This window comes from Akebia trifoliata, chromosome 10, assembly GCF_017979445.1.
Source record: "Akebia trifoliata isolate Shusen 1 chromosome 10, ASM1797944v1, whole genome shotgun sequence".
NCBI classification, from domain to species: domain Eukaryota; kingdom Viridiplantae; phylum Streptophyta; class Magnoliopsida; order Ranunculales; family Lardizabalaceae; genus Akebia; species Akebia trifoliata.
This window is the reverse complement of record NC_141384.1, coordinates 9,720,951-9,743,838: the sequence shown is the minus strand read 5'-3', so window position 1 is coordinate 9,743,838 and position 22,888 is coordinate 9,720,951. Positions and strand designations below refer to the sequence as shown.

General features: G+C 32.8%; 1 pseudogene; it reads left to right on the top strand.

Moving 5' to 3' along the window:
• The first annotated feature begins 1,703 nt into the window (after window positions 1-1,703).
• On the top strand, window positions 1,704-21,567 carry LOC147393099 (AP-5 complex subunit mu-like; annotated as a pseudogene).
• Window positions 21,568-22,888: the final 1,321 nt, after the last annotated feature.

The window sequence follows — 22,888 nt, the reverse complement described above, 5'->3', positions numbered from 1 at the left end:
AGTGATTATTCAATTTTTGGTTCGATTATATTTTTTGTTTAGTTTCAAACCAAAATCCTAATCTCTCATTTTTATAGCAAGGATTTTAATAAAAATAATGTGGTAGTTTTGCTTATGGTGTGGCAATGGATTCTTGAGCACTAGATTTCATTTTTTAGATTTGTAAAATCGAGATGAGATCATCTCAAATAAGCTTCCTGCACCAACAAATAGGTTTTTTAAGGTTTTTATCGGGAAGGGGAAGGTTTGATTTCTTTAATTTTTTTTTACTTCAATTTATGTTTTTCTCTTTCCCTAATTCATTATCTTAAGAGCTTCTCTACAATTTGAAGTCTTCTTAGCACCTAATTTCAGTATTATTTTCCATATTTGTGAAATTCACATAACCTAAATTACTGATTATATAGGTTGGTATACAACATTGGTTGAGATTAGGATACAACCCTGATTTCAACCATGTTTTGAACAATGATGAAATTGAATTTTTGCCCTACATTACATGTAAAAAATAAAAAGGCTAGACTTTGGCATGAATCTGTACTTTTGATATTATTGAAGAAAGAAACACTTGGGTTCATAATAGCAATATCCACGGATGAATCTCATTCATGCTGTTTTTATATGTAAACTTTGGGATTTGAACCTATGGCACCAATAGTTCTTGTAATGTACACTAAATAAAAGGAATCTAAGAAATGTTGGAGGAAAGTTATGGTGGTAAAGTAATGATGGAGTAAAGACATAGTTTCCATAAAGGTCATCTTAGTCCTTTGTTAAGTCAGATGACTGTCATCATCAAATCAACCTTCTCCACATTTGGGCACACTTGTTTTTGAAAGCATCCTTTAAGAATGCACATGAAATTTTCATAATAAAATGCACTGATAAAATGTATAATTATCCCCTAACTCGAGCGAAAACATTAACAATTACTAGAAATATATTAGAAATACATTTATAATTATGAAGTTGAAATTTCTTTCTTTGAGATAAGGAGTTTAGGCTCTAAAAGAAAACTATTTTTTTTTTCTTGTCTGAGATGAAAGTTTTATAAGGAAAGAAGACTAGTAAGACCCAACAATTAGAGATCCCAAGTTTAGGGTTTGGGTTGCTGTGGGTGGCTTCTTTCTACTAACTATTTATTTTATTTTATTTTTGTCTAAATCAGTTATTAAGCATGTCAAAGTTGAATAAAGTTGAGATAGGAAAGTGATGTTGACTTTGCACTAAGTCAAGGATTGTATGTCACCTATGCCAAGGCCCTAGTCAAGGATTGTCACTTAAGGGCTGGAAGCTTGTTTTAATTAAGATTTTAAGTGCAATAATGCCCTCCCATTTCAATTTCAACATTTATGAAGATCTTCGTGTTAGGTTGATGGGTATTTTAGTAATGGTGGGTTGCAGTTGTTTGTTTGTTGCTTCCTATTGTTTACTTGTGGTTCTCATGTTTTCCAACTTCCTTTCTGCTAAATTTACTTTGTACTTTTTGTGACAGATGTCTTGAATGTTGTGTTGATTGATTGCAAGGCTAGTTTTTTTTTTTTTTTTATATATATATTAATAATGAGTGAATATGCATGGAATGTTAATTCTAAAAGAAAGAATGCCAACTTAAAGTATCTCATTTTTGGACAATTACAAGTCATTTTTCATATAATTTGATGATGATTACCATTTTTTCTGTATGTATTTTTGTAGAGAGGGTTCTGTCCGTGGTTTTGACATACGTGTCACTCAATCAATTGAAAGATCAGACTCCTGGGTTGATGATCCGATTTCCCGTCATATTATTAGTCTTTATATTAATAAAGAAGGAGAAAATTTCCTATTGTGGCCATTGGTTTTGCATATAAAAGGCCATTTTTGCATTCTTGTATTGCCTTTAGTTGAGCCTCATCATCTTAAGGCATATGAAAGGATGTGTAGAAGATTTGACTGTGGAAATTCAATTGGAGTTAGAGAAAAGTCTATCTTCCCTCCTGTTTGATCTTCCATGCATCACAGGGTATGGTAAGGTTCTTGGAATGTCTTCATTGTTGTTTTATGTAGGTTGCATGTGTACTTTATATTTGATGTAAAACTTTTATTTTTCTTTCATCATGAAGTAGCGTTCTTCATTTAGCATTTGTCTGCGTGCTTATCCTTCATACAAATACTAGTACCGTACATTTGTTTCTTCATCTGTGTTTCTCCTAGGTTGATTTGTGAGACATCTTCTAGCTTTAAATGTTATGATGATCTTCTTATTGTTGTAATAACTTATTTATCCCACTTTATTTACTTAGACTTACATTTGGTTCAGCATTACCAACTATTTTTGCTAATAATTGCTGGTCTTGCATTATAGGTATTACACCAATTAAATTTTCTCACCAGTGATGTTAGTTTAACAATCATCTTCAATATTATATCTATTTGTGATTAGCCTGAAAATTGATACTGTATTTACAGAACTCTTTTGTTTTCTAGAACATGTTTGTACTCATCTTTTTTTGTCTCATATAAGTCAACCACCTACCATGATTTTCTTTCCTGGTATCAATTTCCAATCTACTTGTGTTTAAAACCAACTCCCTTGCGTATATTGTTATGCCATGTCATAATATGTTTGCCTTGTATTGGATATAATGAACCTTTTTCCTTGTCTTTCTTTGTCAACCTGTCATTCACTGCAAACATCCTACATCCTGAGTAATGTAAGGAAATGAAGATAACTTCATGGGCATAGACCTATAGCTGGGTTGGTTTGACACATTGCAAAGTAACTTTGAGTTCATGGGTTCTAGTCCAGCTTACACATCAAAAAAGGAAAAAAAAAAAATTTCCTTATTGAATATATGATTTAAGTTGATGAGATTTGGATTGTTCTTTGTTCGGCATATGCATGCGTAATATTCCTATCTTACCTTTTTTTTTTTTTTTTTTTTTTGCCTTATTTTATAGGGCATTTATGGTGGCACATGCAATTGGTGATGTTACCACGGGGGATTTGGTAGAACCCAATGATAAGGTCCCAATTATTCGATTTTGGGACCGTAATTGCACTAAAATTACCATTGCATAAATGTTAGTTCCTTTAAATAATTGCAAAATTATTTCATTTATCCAAATTAATAGAGCTAATGATATATTAGTGTTAATTGTAACGCACGTGGAAGTTATCAAATCGCGAAATAATTACGGTTACAATACACGAACCGAAAGGAAGCATCCAGAAAAACCTCGAAGGATTTGGGCGCCACGTCACCGCGCCGCGGCTAGATATGACCGCGCCGCGGTCATCTCGAGGAATTTATCCTCGAGATTTTCACAGAAGCTTCTAATTGCTTCGGTGGTTGTAACTGAATGGGTAGTTTGAAGCGAATCATCCGAAAAGTTGACCCGATTACCCGAATACAAATGTTATAAATTGGAGGGTTGATTTTAGAGAAGGGGTCTTCTCCTTGCTCTCTTCTTCTCTAATTTTTGGTTTTTATTCTTTTAATTTCTCTGTAATTTTTCCTTTTGGATACCTCTTGAGTGTAGTGAGAACTTCAAAAGTGATCCATTCATACTTCTTGTAATCCTTTGGAGAGCTATTAAAGGAGCATTACTAATCAATCATCATCTTCTTCACCCATTCTCTCTTTTCTCTTTTATTAATTTCTACAATTTTAGTTCTTGCGATGATTGGCTAAATTCTCATTAGAGAAGTTAAGAAAGCCAGAGCAAATTAATCCCTCTAATGTAGATTTATATTCTTGCTTTGCTTACATGTTATTATTCATGAAAATTCTCCTCTGATTAAGGTAATCTAGTTTATATTTCTGATTCAACTTTGATAGCCATTACTTAGATAAGTTCAAGAACGGTTATGCTTTGTGAAGAATCAGAATATAAATTGGGCAATCTCCATCATATTAGGATTTTCATGAATAGCTTCTAATTTCTTTTAAAAATTTAATTGATCCATCTTCCGATCCATGAGCAATGACTTGCTCCATGGATTGAGTTAATTTCAGAATTTATCTACATTATGGATTAATTGCAAGGGTTTGATGGACTTCTCTAATCTCTCTTTCTTATATCCTCAATCTCTATTTGTAGTTTCAATTTCATTTACAAATTAGTTGTTAATTTCTTCTCTATTTTTAAAACAAATCAATTTTGTTTTTAAGAAAAATATGTTTTCCAATTCTGTTTTGGACTTTTATCCGATTGAATCTTTGAATCCAAATTGTCCCTGTGGAACGAATTCGACTTGCCCAAAGTCTTAGTTCAAATCTCTATCTCTGCATCTTTATAGCAAGCTTTACAATCGACCACCCAAGGTAGTTGTAAGTGCATCTCCTTCGGTCGGAGGATTGTTGGATTCTTTAACTGGTAGTATAGGAATATCAAGCATTTCTGCTAGGGCAAAACCTTTAGCTGCTCCTATGGCATCTTCTACCACTTCAGGCATTGTTCCACTTGGAATTGTTACATCAGGTACTCCAAAGATTAGCTCAAGGCTTGCTGACAAAGATGCTCTTCACACTTTTATAAGTAGCTCAATGCCTTTGGTTGGTACTTTCTGTTATGGTATTTCTTATCTCAAATGTTTTGTCTAAATATTATTTACCTAATGTCTAGTTTTTCTTATTTGCTTGTTATTTATGTGCAGGAACACCATTGTACCTCAACTACTTCAATATTTTTGCTATTAAGGTGAATGGGTTTTCTTCATCTGATATGCCTCCTTCAGACCTAAAGCAACCGGCATGGAAACCATACCTCTACAAAGGAAAGCAACGAATACCGTTCACTATTCATGAAACATTCTATGCTGCGATGTATGATTGAGATGAAATTCCAGATGTTATACCAATTTCAGGTCAATTAAATTGTAGGACAGCATTAGAAGGATTGCCCAATGTTTCGTTCCCTTTGACTGGGTTGAACACAACTCACCTCAAGGTTTTGTCATTTCATCCATGTGCTTAAGTTTCAGAGCAAGGTGTGGATAAACAAGCCATGATATTTTCACCTCCACTTGGGAATTTTTTGTTAATACGTTATCTGTTAATACGTTATCAAGTTTTATATGGCCTTAGGCCTCCAATAAAGGGCTTTTACTAGCTTTTAATAGCCTCTGAAGATGAATGTGCATTTTTATTCAAATTGCGTCTAGAGAAAGGTTACAAAGCCCCCCTAACTATTGAGTTCCGCACTTTAACTATGCCCTTTCCTAGGGGAAAAGTGGTATCCTGTGATGGAAATCCTTCTATCGGGACTGTTTCAATGACAGAACACTCGGTTGAATGGAAGATTATTACAGGTGGACATGGTGTTTCGAATCAAGACTTCATAAAGCGGGATTTGCAGTTCTTGATCAAGCTCCAACTATGGTTATATATACATATATATATATATATATATATATATATATTCCATGTCATGTCTCATTTCATCTTATGAATGCATGAACAATTCACTTAGCAACTCCAAATGCAGCAAAGGTAGAAAGGATGGACTAGAAGAGATGATATTTATGTACAAATTATTAGGTTTAAAAATACTATCAATCAAATAAGGAATTACTTATTTTTTTATAATTCATAGAGTTGCCTCTTTTTTTATAGTGAAAATATTCGTGAATGCGTATTTTGTTTTTGGATTTTACAGATGCATGTTTTGTAGTTTATGTTTGGTAAAATATTCATTTACAAGTTGTGGCATCTTTTTATAAACATGTGATAAGTGAAATTTGGAGTGCCAATAGTAGCTCTTTTTCTTTATATAATTGCAGAATTTATTTTGCAATGAATATTTTATTACAACATTAGAGGCGGTTTTGAACTACCTTTAATGTTGTTTTTTTTTTTTCAACTAAATTTGTCATTAGGGGCGGTTTTCAAATTGCCTCTAAAATATAAGAACCACCTTTAAATCATTTTCGTTAAATGCGGTTTTAAAACCGCCATTAAATTATTATTATTAGAGGCGATTTTCAAACAACCTCAAAAAATATAAAAAAACACCCTTAAATCATTATTTAGAGGCGGTTTTAAAACAGCCCTTAGTTGGCCACTAAAAGAAACGTTTTGGAAGCGGTTTTGTCGAAATTAATGACAGTTTAAAACCGCCTCTAAATGCCTCAAATTTTGTAGTGACTTCAAATGAAATATATTGTTTAGATTAATATATGAAATTCACACAAAAGAGAATATTAACATTTTCAAAGTGGAGATAGAAGAAAGAAGATGTGTTAATGAGGAAGTTCGTCATACTTCTTTAAACATAAGAGAAAATATTAAGATAAATGTTATCAAATATTTTCTTAAGAATTGACAAAATTTACTTTGATAGTAGATTAATCATTCAATAATAGTTGACACATCTTTCCTTTCATGTTAATAAACCATTCTTTAAAGGTAGATAAACATGCACTTAAATATTTACAAATCTTACATAGACATCTTTCAAATCATCGACAGAAAATTCGTAGAATTTCAATTTTGACATATACTTCTTATTACGTTGACGTATTCTTTATTTATTCTTGACAGATCAGGGGTAATTATGATGAATCTTATCAATTATTGGTGAGTTATTCTATCGAGTTGAAACTTTATGATCTGGATGCACTCATTAATATTGTCATTGTCCAGAGGGAAGAACATTTCTAATGATTTCATTGGACATTTTGACCTTTTATGAGAAGTTACAAGAATACTCCTCATCGAATGATGTTAATTAATGACACATTTTTAAAAGGTAAATATGGTGGAATATTCTGCCACAGGTATGGATGAAGATAATTCAATTTTCGCCTAACATTTTTAATTGTAAAATTAAAAAATAATAAGATTTGGAGTTGGTTTTTGAAGAATTTTGATGATAGTATTATGGATTTCAAGTCTTTATTTATCCTTTAATTAAATAAAAATCCAATAATTCTAGATGCGGTGCCTGACATTTTTTCTAACGCAACTCAAACGTATTGTACCTATCATATAAGGAATAGTATTCCATGTGGTGATAAAAAAAATTAAATAAAAATTCCAAGAAGAGGTAGATGTTTTCATTATAATCCAATATGAAGGGATAATGACATTCATCAAAATTAAAAATCTCAATGCCTATTGTTACATGCTGTCTTTTAAAAATATCATTAGGCAAGTGCATTCATATATGGTAAAATGTTTAGAGTTATTTATGTGAATCATGTTGAAATTTGAAATAAAATAATTCTAGTAAGAAGAGAACTATTAGTTACCTCCCTTATCAAAGAAATCCACAGTAATTGCTCAAATCATTTTAATCATTATAGAGAACTCGAAGAAAAGTTAAAGATTAGGTTCGACCCTATGAGAAAAATGTTATATATTGAGATAGAAGGAAACATCAAAACTAGTTCAAACCACTCCAACCTCTTAGTATATTTTTCAATTCAAGAGTCCACTATGCCTCAATACGTTAGACTAGAAAAATTGTACTTACGATTGCAATTGATTCCAAACAATGGAAATTTCATGTGCGTATACACTCAAATACATTAATTTACGTAGATTCGATATCTATGACTATTGTAAAAATTATTATATGACTGAGAACTATAGAGAGACATATTAAGAGATGTGGGTGCCAACAAGAGGAAATGAACAATAGTTAATAGATGAGACAAATGATAAAATAACTCCTTCAATGGATAAGATAATGTTGAGTCATCCTAAAAAGATGAGGAAACAATTCAAAAGTCATGATACTCCAGTGGAAAAGAAATTTTTTCCGAACTACAAGGGATTGGGCTACAAATGTAGATTTTCTAACAATCGACAACCTGATGAACCACTACTATTTTGTATGACAATCAATGCCTGTTTTACTTGTTAGTACATTTATGAATAATTCATTAACAAAAACTACATATAAGGTTTACAAGTCGTGAAGATAGTATTGACAAACTTGGGTTAAACGGCTGAATTTTTTTTGAGTAATAAATTAAATTAATCAAAAAAAAAAAAAAGGCCTAAAAGATTAACAAATCTTTAAATCTCAATTAAAACTTCATTTACAAGTCGAAAGTGTTAAAACATCTAATTTGACTATATTTTAAAAAATATTTATCACTTTGAATGAAAGTTTATTACATCGATATCTTGAATAATCGCATAGAGAGTTTGATAGTCTCATAATCAAATGAATTTTTAAACATAACAAAATATTAGTAAACCCTATTAAAATTATTACATTGTGAATTTATGAATACATAGTTTTGACATACATATCTTTAAGTGTTGATAAAACTATCATATAATGTTGACAAATCATTTTTTAGGGGTTGACATGATTGGTGGTTTTTAATTTTTTTCGTGATAAAATTCTCAACCATACGATCGAGATCATTTTAAAACATATTTATGACTAACATTGCTCAAAATATGTTTTAAATTTTATTACTAATTTTTTAAATTATTTTTTTGGATAAAGTCAAATAATGTTTATCTCAATAAAATTGGATAGCTTAAAAATCCAACCACAAAGTCATATCATTGTCAGATTTTTTAATAAATGTGAGTAAAGATAATTTCTTTTTAGTAATCTTTTCATGACATTTCTATAGTTTTCATTAGGTTTAAAGTTTCATTTTGTTAATTTTTGAAAAAAATTAGACTTATATGTATCTTAAGGAAATCGAACGTTATTAAAATAAAAAATATTTCACATCACTTATCAAATATCTCGTTAAACGTGTAAATTGAAAGACTTTGCAGTTGTTATTTTTATGGCATTTCAATAATTGTCATAGAGTACAAGGACATTATGGTCATAAAATTTAAAAAATTAGTAATAAAAAGAAATGTCCTTGTTATGAAAGTTTGATATCCTAATATGAGGAGGGAAACATTACTCTTTAGAAAAAAGATCAATAATTATTTAATAAATTTCCCTTATTCTAATGCATCACATGATATTCTAATATGTATGAGAGGTAACTTACAATCGTCAAGATAGTGACATTTGCTTGAATATATGATAAGGGAACCTTGACTGGAGCAATGTACTGATAAAATGGTTCATGTATAAAAAATCAAGTCTAAAATCGTCACCTAAGAAGTCAAAATCAAACTCGAAAATATTTTCATAAAGTCCTAAAATCAGATTCAGCATAAACTAATGGTTCATCCAAAATGATTCGAAGTTATGACTAATTATAAGTCAGTTCCATCACTCATGTGATTACTACCCAACTTGTACAATGACTAATGCACAAGTGGAAGTAAGGATGTACAAATTACCCATTACCCGAAATTGAACTAAAATATCTAAACCCATCCCGAACCGAACTCGAATAAACAAACCAAGAACCAAACTAAAATCGAACCGAAATGTTTCGGTATGGGTTTCATTTCCACCCCTGGAAACTAGACCGAACCCAAACCAAACCAATTAAAACCCAATTTTAAAAAATAAAAATACAAAATATTTTTCCCCCACCCTACCTTCTATCTTTATAATTATACAATTGGCAACAAAATATCTACTTGGAATAATAGTAAATAGTTACTAATCAAAGGAAAATTTCTTTATATATGGGATTTATACAATAGATAACAAAGTAACTATTTTATGTAATAAATAGTTACCGAATAGAAAAAAAAAGTTCTATCTTCATATTTTATATTTCATACAATAGGTAACAAAATAATTTTTTTTAGTAATAAATAATTGTCAATAAAAAAATTGTTTCTATCTTTATGTTTTATACTTTATACAATAGGCAACAACCCAAAAATCAGTTTTCTTTCTATATAATATGATTTGTACAATTGAAAACAAAGTAACTATTTTATTGTAATAAATAATTATCAAATAGAAATCAAAATGTTCTATATTTATATTTTATACTTTATATATACAATAGGCTATAAAATTAAATATTTGTTTCTCTCTTATATTTTATACAATTGGTAACAAAAATAACTATTTTATGATAATAATATATTTTAAAATATATAAAGTAAACTATATAAATTATTGTAAAACATGTATATAATATTTATAAAAAAAAAATGAAATTAAAAAACAAATTGGTTTACCCGAATCCGAAATCGAAAAAATTAGTTCAATTTTGACTCCTCCTGTTGGAACAAAATCCGAACTTGAAATTTTCGATTCTGTTTTGGTTTCTACTATACCCAGATCAAACCTGAAAATTTGGTTCGATTCGGTTTGGCTCTACCCGAATGTACATCCCCAAGTGAAAGTGAAAATAAAGTAAAAAAACCAACTACAAAATCCTTTTCAAAATAAATAAATAAAAATCTATAGTGGTGGAGGTGGTAGAGATGGGTTGGGTGAAAAATAAGAGAAAGTAAGCAATTCCCCCCATCTCAACCATTTTCTAATCAATATATCGTAAGTCACTTTGGGCATCGAATATATACTTTTTGTACAATCTAAATGAAATATTATTGTATCCTCCTAAAGACTAGAATTGTAAGGTAAATTTTGCCAATTTACAATAAGTGACAAAGTTAAAGAAATAAAGAGTATGAAATAGATCGGATTTTCCAAAATCTGAAAAAACCCGAGTGATCCGAAAATCAACTTTAGTGGGTTTGAACCCTTGAAGTAGATCCAAATAAAAAATGGTTTAGGTATAGTTTGATGTCCCTTGTTCCTGTTCGGATTTAGTTCTATCCTTATATCAATCTAGATATGAATGATATATAATATTTTTGAAAATTATATTTTTATAGTTTTTAAAATATGATTTTCTATTTTTTTAATACAATGTGAATTCTTATAAAATAAAATAATTATAATGATAAAATAAGATATTATTGCAATTAACACAAAAGAAGAGCAGACAAATGTTAAATAGTCCAAAATTATTTGACCCGACCTAAATCAATAAAATCGGGTCGGATCAGTCATTTAATCCGGATCTGAATATGGATATACTCAGATCGGGTCGGGACCCATTTTAAACCGTAGGGCGTAAGTTAACACACAACTGGGTAGACACTCCGTACGCGTGGCTAATGAGGTAAAATCCAAATGAGAAATTATGTAAGGTTGTCAGCCTCCACCACGTGGCAAAAACTTCAAACTTGGACGATTCAACCCGATTGAATTTCATGGTGACTCCTCCTCAAAATTTGAAGAAACCAACTCGTTGAGTCAACTTGGTAAATCATCGAGTTAGCTCAACTGTGCCAACTCAAAATGCACCTAATCATCTCAGTTGAGTCAGTCACGTATGTATAATCTTTATTAAGTAGAACAATAATTAATTTTTCATTTATTTTAAAACGTTAAAATACATTCTTAATTCAATATATATTTATTTGATTCATTCAAGTTGACTTTGCTCGACTCTATGGACCCCAACCAAAGTGGAATTTTCAAATTTTAAATCTATGGATTTTAGTTTTGGGGATGGGGACACTCACGAGAGAATAACATTGGGAGGTGGGAAAATCATTTTTCTAGGGAGTGGTGGAATCAATTTTCGTCGGGAGTTGGACAATCCCATTCAAAAAAATATATAATCAAACACCTAAAAGTTGAATTTTTTGGGGAAAAAAAAACATTTTTGACTTATTTTCAAGCATAATCAAACAGATCAGTGGCATAATAAAATTTAAAAAAAAAAACTGTTTGACATGTATATGAGAGGCTATTTTCATATTGTTAATCTTAATGAAATGGTATAGTTTTAGTTAATAATATGAAACATTAATTAATGATTCCCTTTCAAGAAAAAAGTGCATGGAAAGAGGTGCTTATTGTCTTTTTACATTATAAATAAAATAGAAAGGTTTCAATAACAATGAGTTTTATTTGGTGTTGTTTACTAGGAATTGGTTTTCTAAACCTTATTATTCTTGGTTCTTTCTCTATAGTAGTAAAAATTAACATTAATTCCAACTTTGACCCTATTAATGTAAAACTTATTCTTGGGTATGTCATGTAATTAAGATGCCAATAACCTTATACAAATAAAAGAAGATTCATGCTGTAGTGTCCTCAAGATTGTACCTCATATTTCACTTTTCTTAACGTGGAAGTATGTAGGAATCATCATAAATGCTTTTTCACACGTATTTCAATGAAAAATATTTATAGTTGGTTCCTTACACGTTTTCACATTAGAAAAGTGAGATATGAGGTATAATGTTAAGTCTCCTTTACTTCAATAAGAGAGATGTTCCACACGAAAATAGAAGGTCGATCAAGTACTTCTTCAAAAAAGACACCGTTAAAATCCTCCATTTAGCGCTTAGAAGGAGAGAACAAAAAAGCAAAAAAGAATAAGAAATGCAATGCTGGCTGTCAAAATCATCATGTAAGCAACAAACACAGTTGAAAGACGTCGTGTGCACAGAATCAAAAATGAGACCGTCAAAGCTTTCGATATCAGGTTGGCAAAAAGATCAGGGCTGGGATCAAGGCCAAATGCAAGATCTCCCCCCTGTCACTGTCACTTAGGATCTTTCCTGTCTGGAAGGAAGAGAGGAACAGGGCCCGCATCCACTTCATCAAAAAAAAAAAAAAAAAAAAAATTCTATACACAATGGTGGTAGATGAGACACAATGACAAAATTGGGAGGATTGAACTGGGTCAATTAGGAGTCTTTGACTGAGTTGTAGAGTAACTCATTCAACAACCTAATTAAAATCTCAACACTACCCAGTAACGTATTGAGTCAAACAAATGAATTTTCAAAGTCTTGATTTCCGTGTAGACCAGGTCATGAGACTATTATTTCAAGAACGTGACACAAAAACCTTTGCATATTTGAACCGTAACCATAGCTGCTTAACAACTAAGTTATTAGATCACTTTAGTCAATATTATTTAATGAAGCCTATTGGCGGGATTTCTTTTTAAATAACCCTATCTCTAGGTTTCTCGATGATAATTTGATACTTCACTTAGTAAAAAAATTCCTTAATTCCCCTTCAATCTCTCTTTCAATTATTGAGATTGTTGATTCAAATCATTGACCTTTCACATCCATCAAGATCAATGAGTATACATCGTCAACCAACCTCAATGTTTGAACATAAATCATTAATTAAGATCAACATATCAAATTGTCGAGATCAATAATATGGAGGGTTCATCTCGACAATTTAAGTTTGACGTTTTAGCGGGGGGTGGGGTGAGGAGACCCATTAAGAAAGAAAGAGTCTATTAATTGGATTGTTAAGATACCGTCCCAAAAGTTGAGGTCCATTTACAAGGACGTCGTATCAGGGTCCATTAAGTAATTTACCCAAAATAAAAAAATAAGTCTATAAAAGAGAAGTTCTACTGAAGTTTTATGGGTTGGAGTCATGACTTCTTGACAAGGATTTGGAAGTAAATCACACATGGCCTTTTTATGGGTAGAAAGAAGATGGGGCCATCAGTTATTGAAATGGCAGGTCTCAGCTATATCAAGAATCTCATTTGGCATACATGTTCACAAGAGTAGGATTGAAACCTACACTGAGGGTCCAGACATGGAATCATATAGGTTGATATATTGTGTGTGAGTCTTCATATCTACTATCTAGGCCGAAGGCATGGTCACATACCCCACTCCAAAGAAAAAACCAAATGTTTATGTGATTGATTAACCTACATTCCAAATTCAAAAAATAAATACTTTTTGAGCTTGATCGTAGGTATTGAAAATGATGGCTTTCAAACTCTCAAATTTAAAACTAAAGTTCAATGGTGAAAACAAATATTTTTGTTTCAAGTTTTTTTGTTTTGTTTTGAAGTTCTTAGAATTTTATCCTTTATAATCCAATGACATCAGATCACTTTTTTGTTTGCAACAAATTGATACAGTTAGAATCCACTCCAAGGTATGTTAAATAACAAATTAACATTACAAATTTCAATTTTATAACATGGATCCCCACTCAATGGTTTGCTCTATAACAAACTTAATAAAGTGAGGTTTGGTGGGTAACAAATTTGATAAAGTACAGTTCCCTTCGAGTTATCAAAACTCCAAGGGAGCCTTTGTAATAAAAATACAAGAGTTGGGTCTGTTGGGTAAATCTCTTAGACTTATTGTTAAAATAAATGTTGATTAATATTTATTTAAAATTGATTCAAATAAGATTAATTTAGTTTTTTAAAATGATTTTTGAAAGTTACTTTATGGTTGGTGTACTTTTTGTTAAAGAAAAGTAAGTAATTTTTAAAAGAACATTTCTATTGGTTGATAACTTTTCACATGGATTGAAATTTGTAAAAATTATTTTGGCTCATTTTTTCAAATTTTTATAAATCCCACATTGCTTTTAAAATGTTTTGGAGGGATTTTTTAAACCTATAAATAAGAACCTATTCTCAACTCTTTCTTCATTCCTAAGACTCTCTCCTTGAGAGCTCCTAATGGCTTCAAGCTATATAGAAATTTAATAATTCTTTTTTGTTTTATTTATATATATATATATATATAAAATAAGAAAGAAAGAAAAGAAAGAAAGAGAGAGAGAGAAAAAATTAAATATTTAATAGGGCCGTCCAATTTTGGATAGGCACCAAGGCCGATCCGAAAGGTGTCGAAGGGGCCTAAGGGTGCTTAACGGATTCCTTGATCCGAATAAGTAGGAACTCTTCCTTTATACCATTTAGTTGTTAAGTTTTCATAGAAAATTATTTTACATCAAAGAACTATATTTGAATTTCAATTTAGGGGCACATTCTTCAAACCATGAATGATTAAATGATTTAAATCCTTGATTTTATTTTTAATTTGTAAATATTATGTCTAAAAGATAGAAAAAGAATAGATTTATTAGTTTTATGATCATGAACAATTTAGAAGACTTTAAAAAGGATTGTGGACAAGTTTGAGGTGAAACTAAAGAAGAAAATAAAAATTGTTACGTTTGGTCGATCTAACAATGCTCGGTCGACCTACCTATTGTCCAACAAAGGATTGCAGAATGTACTTATTTTGGATTCGGTCAACTCAAGAAAAATTTGATTGATCGACCTACCTCGGTTGCTTGACCTATCGCCCTAACAACTCTCGAGTTTGGTCATCTGACCTACCTTGGTTGATCGATTTTATAATGAAATAACCAGTTCAACACAATTTTTTCCCACCAACATGTGCACTTTCCAATACCTTATTTTCATTAAAAATATTTAAGTAAATGTTTCATTTACTTTAAGTTCTTTAATGAAATTAATGGGTATCCCCCATTTAGAAACAATGAGAATGACTTAAAAATCCAAATCTCTATGTATTAAAATCTAATTTTTTGTTCCAAGAACGAAATGTAATTTACGACTTTTTTGTCAGATTTTTAAATCTCGTTATCTTTTACGTTACTTTGAATTAAGTTACAAAAATTACATAATGTCAATACATTTATTTAAGGCTTTCATTCCCAAAAAAAAAAAAACCTCGTTTTACATTTAGAGAATTTTGAAAAAAATCACTATTTCTAATATTTAGTCGAATTTTCACAATTTTAACTATTTATGATTTTATTACATTTTTCGAGTCTTTTCTACTCAACGAAGACCATCATATAGAATCATAAACACTTTTATAGAAAATATATACTTTAATAGATACTTAGAAAAATAGATGTTTATCGATGAATTTATGGATGGATAGAGAGAACTTATGTTTAAACTGATTAATAGGACAATGCTTCCAGACTTATATAGTAGCTATGTCACACGATGCATGAAAGATAGATAGATAGATAGATATCTTACGTTTCCACGACTACGTGAGATATGATTGATGGATAGATTGATTGATAGATGAATGTTACTACAGGACACTATCATATCTTTTATATATATATATGGGTCAGGTTCCTTAGACACATAAAACTACTCATAAAGCTACAACGTTTTTGTCTTATATGGTTAAAAAGATTTGGAATAAGCTGATTTTTTGTGAGGATGATCTCTATGGTGAGAGGATCATCGTTGCAAAAAATCATCCCATTCCAAAACTTCTAACCCCATCAAAACTGATTTACAAAAATTGGACAGTCTAAAAATTTTCAACTTGTAAACATGGGGCTAGAAGTTTCATAATAGGCTGATTTTTGGCAAGGATGATCTCCTCCCCATAGAGATCATCCTCACAAAAAATTAGCCCATTCCAAATATTTTTGCCCATATAAGACAAAACACGTTGTAGCTTTATGAGTAGCTTTATCTGTATACGGATCCTAATCCTATATATATATTCTTTACTAGAAAAATGTTGTAGAAAACTTAGAAAGAGTATTAATCTAAGATAATACTTGGTGTTTTATTTTTTTTTATAGTATAAGATACCTTAAAGAGTAGTATAGCTTGTGAGATCCAAAAATTTCTCCTTTTCTTTATTAAATAATATTTGTGTGTAAAGACGACCTTTTTATAGTATAGAGATAGTCTGAGGTTCACATGTATTGTCTCTTAATAGGCTTAGGCGTAATAAATTTTTCTTGGGATAGTTAGTGATCATTAAGAATTTGTAGCCGTCAAATAGTCGACTTTACCGTTAGTTAAACTCAGTATTAGATTCTTGGTAAATAGACAGTTTAAACTAGATAAATGGTCACTCAACCGTGATATGCTAGACCGACCATAAAATCATATAAGAATGGTGGGATTCTACACTGGAGGTTAAGTATTGAAGTATTTATTTGTCATAATTGATTACACCGCCATATATGTATTATGTATCTCCTTATTATATGTCTATCTCCTTATTATATGTCAATGGATAAAAATTTTACTTTGAAAGCATGATGAGTTGATTATATTTTTAAATGATATAAATGATAGATTGTTACTTATTATATCTATGTTATTTTTGTTGTTTCAATTAGTCCTTATTCAAATATTATATTATATCAAAACCTGCATGATTTAAACTTCAACATGATTATATGTTGTATGTTGTAACTAATTGTTAGAATTGTAAATTTCCTGCTAGGTAACTCCCATTACTCACCTTATACCCTATCATTTTCTTTTTAGATTTTACAGTTGTCTATGAGACATTTATTGATGATGATATTTATGAGGAGGTCCCCCAAGACTGAGTATGTGGATGAGCAGCCACTTTCGTCAGTTTGAGTGGTCTTAGAGTCTTTGTAGTTGTTTATTTTTTATGTTTCAGATTGAAACTCGTATGTTAGGTCACTGTGTGCCAAATTATATTCAATGTCATCGTCTAGTTAAGTTTTGTTTCAGTCAGTGCGATTCTTATTTTGAGACTTAAGAATTCTATATCTTAATTTGATTGTTATTAGTTTATGTACTTTGTTAGTCTTTGGTATTATTTATATCGTTGTTTTATAACTATTTAATATGATATATTTTGTTATTATTATATGTTATGATGGGGTGGGTTGGTTAATCATACCTTGAGATTCTAACACTTCTTCATGGGGATTCATGTTGGGATTTTGGGACGTGACATCTACTTTTCAGTTCATGTATTCATCAAGATACGCATAAGGGTCTGATACCGATTTTACCCTCTACAGTTACCCCCTCTCAAGAAGACACAAAACCTCACCATCATTTTGAGAAACATTTTCTATTTTGAATGAGTGTCATTAATAGCCCATAATCTTAAACTCTAATCACTACATTTGTTCCTCAACATCTCATCGCATTTAATAAACTATCGTTTCACACTTTAGACGATTGGGACGTTGAACTCTTCATCTCTAGATCTAAAGGGATGATAGTCCTCCTCCTTAACTAGGGTTATATATAGGACAACCTCACAAGTTTCAAATTTCCCCCATTGCTTTCTCCCTTGCCTTTGGAACTCTGTCTCTCCCTTTCTCTCTTTGTGCATCTCTGAATCTTTTTGAATCAACTAAGCTTCAAGTCTTTCTCTCTTTCAGTTAGAGACAATTTTTTTTTCTCTTCTTTTCTTGTTTAGCTTCAATTTTTTATCTTAATGGCCCTCAACATAACCAAGTTTCACAAATCACATTTGATTCCTTTGTCAGTCTCTATTAAGGTCTATAATGAGCTTAAGGACCTTAACGAATATCGTTAGGGAAAAATAATGGTTTATGCTGGTTAGATAAAAGTTGGTCTTGGCTTTCCCCTTTTCTCCTTCTTAGAAAAAGTTATGAGCAAGATCAATCAAGCTCCCGACCAGATGTTAGGCAATTTCTACCAGTTGGTTGACATGGTAGAAAAAATGGGGGTGACCCCTAATGATTTCCTTTCTAGGTATAACCTGAAAGCCAATTTTCACAATCCTGGGCACTACTCCATGTTTGCTAAATTAACGACTTTATCATTGGTACCTGCCTTCCTAGTTTTGACAAGGATTGGTATAAGGATCCCTTAATCATCTCTAGGGATTGGGAGTTTGGCTCTGGTGTTTCACGTGAGGAGTTCAGGGTGTCCCAAACTTCCAAGGTAAATAGTGTCATCGTCTAGTCTTACCCCTCGTTGTTTGATTTAAATATATTATGACACTTTTATCTACTTTGTGTGCCCAGATTATTCTACTCTCTTCGTTGTTGAGGCGAGGAAGGAGTAGAGACAAACTAAAAATAAGAATAAGAAGTCAAGCAGGGACATTACTATGACTAAAGCCAATTAGTCGACTCTTGCCCTTGTCCCCTTATCCACTCAATCCCCTCTTATTATCCAACCAGTTCCTACTCATCACGAGTAGGTTGTTGAGAGTCACTCCCCTATTTATAATCATCAACCTGAGGATTGCACTGTTCTCCTTACAAATCAAGTCATTGTACCCAACTCTCCCACCCCCAGCTCTCATTTGACTGTGGACCCAACTCTATGAATATCGACTTTTTCAAATTCATTCTCCCCCTGGCTAACCCTACATGAGCTAATCCTCTTTCTGATATGACCATCCTAGGCATGAGGGAAGAGTAGGAAGAGACATGCTCAAAACCCCCTTGTCCCACCCCCTACTAGGAACCAAGGAAAGTCAACCCAGGAAGGGTTCATCTAGGAAGAGTTAGTTCTTGGGAATGTTGTTCCGATGAAGAAAGAAGTAGAGGGAACTACCCAGGCTAGGCAAACTTAAAAAGGAGTTTCCTTGACTAACCAAACTCCAGGGGTGGCTGCTCAAACTATGCAAACTCCTGACGATGACATTCAAGAATTCAACGCTCCAGAATAGCCTCAAAGGCGCAAATAGCGAAGGTTCCGACTGACAGACAACCTACTCCTCAAGAATCGAGTCATGAGGTGGATCCTAATTACGGTGCCAACTCTAAGATGTATCCTTCTGATGGCTAGGTTGGAGCGATCTCCTCGTTGAGGAGAATGAGTGGGGGTTGTGGCACCCTACTTTTGATTTTGGGCCTAACCTAGTCTACACCAGGCACACTGGCCTCAAGAATCCTATAGTGGCTACTTTTTTTCTCTCCCATTCCCTGCTTCCTAGGGATATGGAGTCTGTAGACCAAACGGATCCTGACCTGGCTTTTGGGAAGTTTTGTCAAAGCCTTTTTCGACTGAATTATTATTTTTCCTTGTTACCATTTCCTTTTTTACTAGGTAATTGGTTCTATTTCCATTTTTCTCTTTATTTTTGCAAGCTAATCTTTATGGTGTCTTAGCCTTCCTCAAGTGGCATGAGGCAAAGAATGAGTTGGTTATTTCTATTCATGCAAACGAGGAGAAAATAGGCTAGCTAACTGTAAAGCTTAGATCCTTTGTTATAACTTCCAAAGAAACAATCTCCGAATTGGAGGCTAATTTGGTTTAGTTCTTTAAGGACATGGATGAGTTAGATGTTAAACATAAGAAGCTGGAGTTGACGCATTGGAACATGAGGGCTTTAAGGAGCGCGTACAAAGGAAGGACGCTGAGTTGGAGGACTTGAAAAAGGAGCTTAGAGACAAGGAGGTGGGAGTTAAGCTCACTCAAGTCCAACTTTGAAGAGTAGGTAAACGTTGCCACCAGGTTGGCTTTTGCAGCTCAACTTGGGCATACTCTGATAGAAGCAACTCAAGAGGCTAGGGTGAAGCAGGCTAAGGAAGATGAAATAGTAACAAAAAAAATTGTTGGATCAACTCAAGGCCCAATATGCCTAGACTATGGAGGAGTCATTTAACAAAACCTACAACGAAAGCTTTGAGGGTGCCCAACTACATTATCAGGAGGTAGAAAAAGAAGAAACGGAAGATGGATCTACCATTCCAGCCCTTGGAAAATGCCCAAAGTGGTAGGGAAGATTTGGCCAAACTCCTTATCCTCCACTAGATGAAATTGATCAGCCAATCCGAGAGCCAGTTGTTATCTTGGAAGACTCTGATTGTCTTGGAAATATCAAAAAAGTTGGTAAAAGTCTTCTAACCAATGCCACCCCTATTCAAGCACCTGTTGATGTTTCTGTTTAGCTTCTTGTCCAACTCTATCCTTTGCCAGAGCAACAAATCCAAACCAAACAACAAATTGCAACTTAACAACAGGTTGTGGTTCAGTTTAAGCAAGCTGATTCGAGCCCTTTCTGATTCATGGGTCCAATTTTTATGTTTCCTTCTATCAATTACTTTTCTCTTTTTACCTCCCTTTGAAGGTTTACTATGTAATACTTTTTAGAAATGAATGAACTCTTGTTTCTCTTATTGCTTTAGTATAACTCTTTATTATCCCCCAGGTGTCATTTATGGATTTGTCTTAAGATGACACCTTTCTAAGTATTTATGCTTAAATGTTGATTGGAAAAATATCCTCAAGGATTGTATTGTCACTCAGGACAACAAAAACTCACTCAGGATCCTTAGCCACACAAGGCTAAACTACACAATAGCCCTAAGGGCTACACTGCTACTTAGGACAACAAAGGTCACTCAGGACCCTGAGTTATACAGGGCTAAACTACATAATGGCCTAAGGGCTACATTGCCACTCAGGATAGCAAAGGTAACTTAAGACTCTGAGCTATACAAGGCTAAACTACACTATAATCCCAAGGGCTGCATTGCCACTCTGGACAGTAAAAGTCATTCAGGATCCTGAGTTACATAGGGCAGAATTGTACAATAGCCCCAAGGGTTGTATTGTCATTCAAGACAACAAGGGTCACTCAAGAGCCTGAGCCATACAAGGTTGAACTACACAATAGCCCTAAGGGCTGCACTACCACTCAGGACAACAAAGGTGAACCACACAAAATCGAACTACACAATTATTACTCTTTATTGATAATAATTCTTGAGATTACATGTGTTTCATGGCTTAGGCAAGTCTTGACCTTACATTGTAGTGAGATAATAAGCCCCTTTCGTTCCACGCTTAGTTAATAGATACGGGCCTTCCCAATTTTACACTATTTAACTCTTCAATGATCTCGTAGACTTTTCAAAGGAATAAATCCCTTTCTGTAAACTTCATTTTCTCGAATTTTTTTGTTGTGGTGCCTTTATAACCTCTGATGATAGTGTTCCAATCTTACCTAGGCTAAATCTCATTTTTCTTGTAGGAGGTATAATTCAGCTACCAATTGCCTTCTGTTATATTCCGTCTGCACTACTCTTAACAGCATAGTAGGGAAGTTGTTTTTGGTTGGGATTACTGCTTCTACCCCATATGTCATGGAAAATAGGGAGGATTGAGTTGATGTTCTTATAGTAGTTTTATATGCTCACATTACTCCGTGCAGGATAGATGGCCATCTCCTTTTAGTTTCACCTAGCTTTCTCTTCAAAATATCGATCAAGACTTTATTTGTAGCCTCGGCCTACCCATTTGTTGTAGGTATTGGAGAATTGAGAAGGATTTAAATTATACCATACTGTTGACAAAAAGCTTTAGTTTACTCTCTAGAAAATTACCTCCCATTATTCAATACAATTGTGTGTGAGACTCCAAATCGATAAATAATGTGTTCCTAATTGAACTTTTGAACTTCTTGTTGACGAATTTGAGCCGAAGGAAGTATTTTAGCCCACTTGGTGAAATAGTCTATAGCCACTAATATGAAGGTTAGATTCCTTGGAGCTCTAGGAAGTGGTCTAACTAGATCCATCCCCCATTGGGCAAAAGACCATGGATTAATTACCGAGTTGAGTTGGATTGCTTGTTCGTATATAATTCTCCCATGCCTTTGGCACTTTCCACAACGCTTAACGTATAAAGCAACATCCTCATGTATATAAGGCTAGTAGTAACCTTGTGAAAGCATTGTATGTGCCAGTGACCTGGCACCTGAGTGATTTCCATAATCACCTTCACAAGTCTTATTCAGCATTTGCTCAGATTCCTCCGAAGTTAGGCAATGAAGATGGGGGCCATCAAAAGACTTTCTATAAAGTTGATCATCGAGTAGAATATAACGTTATGCTTTGGTTCTAATTTGCCTTGATTATTTAGGTCAGGTGGAAGTTGTTCTGATCGGAGATAGGAGATGATTGGATTCATCCAATTCGGATTCCTTGGTGACACTACAAAGCTAATCTACTCAGGTTCCTCAATAGTTGGTCTCTCTTGAAACTCGGGTGAGAGTTTTTTCATATCTTCCCTTTTCAGTATAAAAGCTACATAGGCTGAAGCATCGACATGTTTGTTGTCAGATCGTGGTATATGCTCCACATGTATATCCCTGATTTGGGTTGTGATTGTTTTGATCTTTTCTAGTAGAGTTGCATCTAAGGATCCCATGCTTCAAACTTTCCATTGCCATGGTTAACTACGAGCTGGGAATCATAGTAGACTGTAGCTTCCCTAACCCTTAGCTCATGTAGTGTAGTTAAATTGAGCAACATTCTTCATACTCGACTTCATTGTTTGAAGCTCTGAACCCCAACCTTACTATCCTTGTATTTTCAGGAGTGACTACCACCATTCTGATCCCAAATCCTTCTGAGTTTAAAGATTCATCCACAAAGACTTTCCACGGTTTGATACTCACATGTTCCATTTTTTCTTCTATACCCA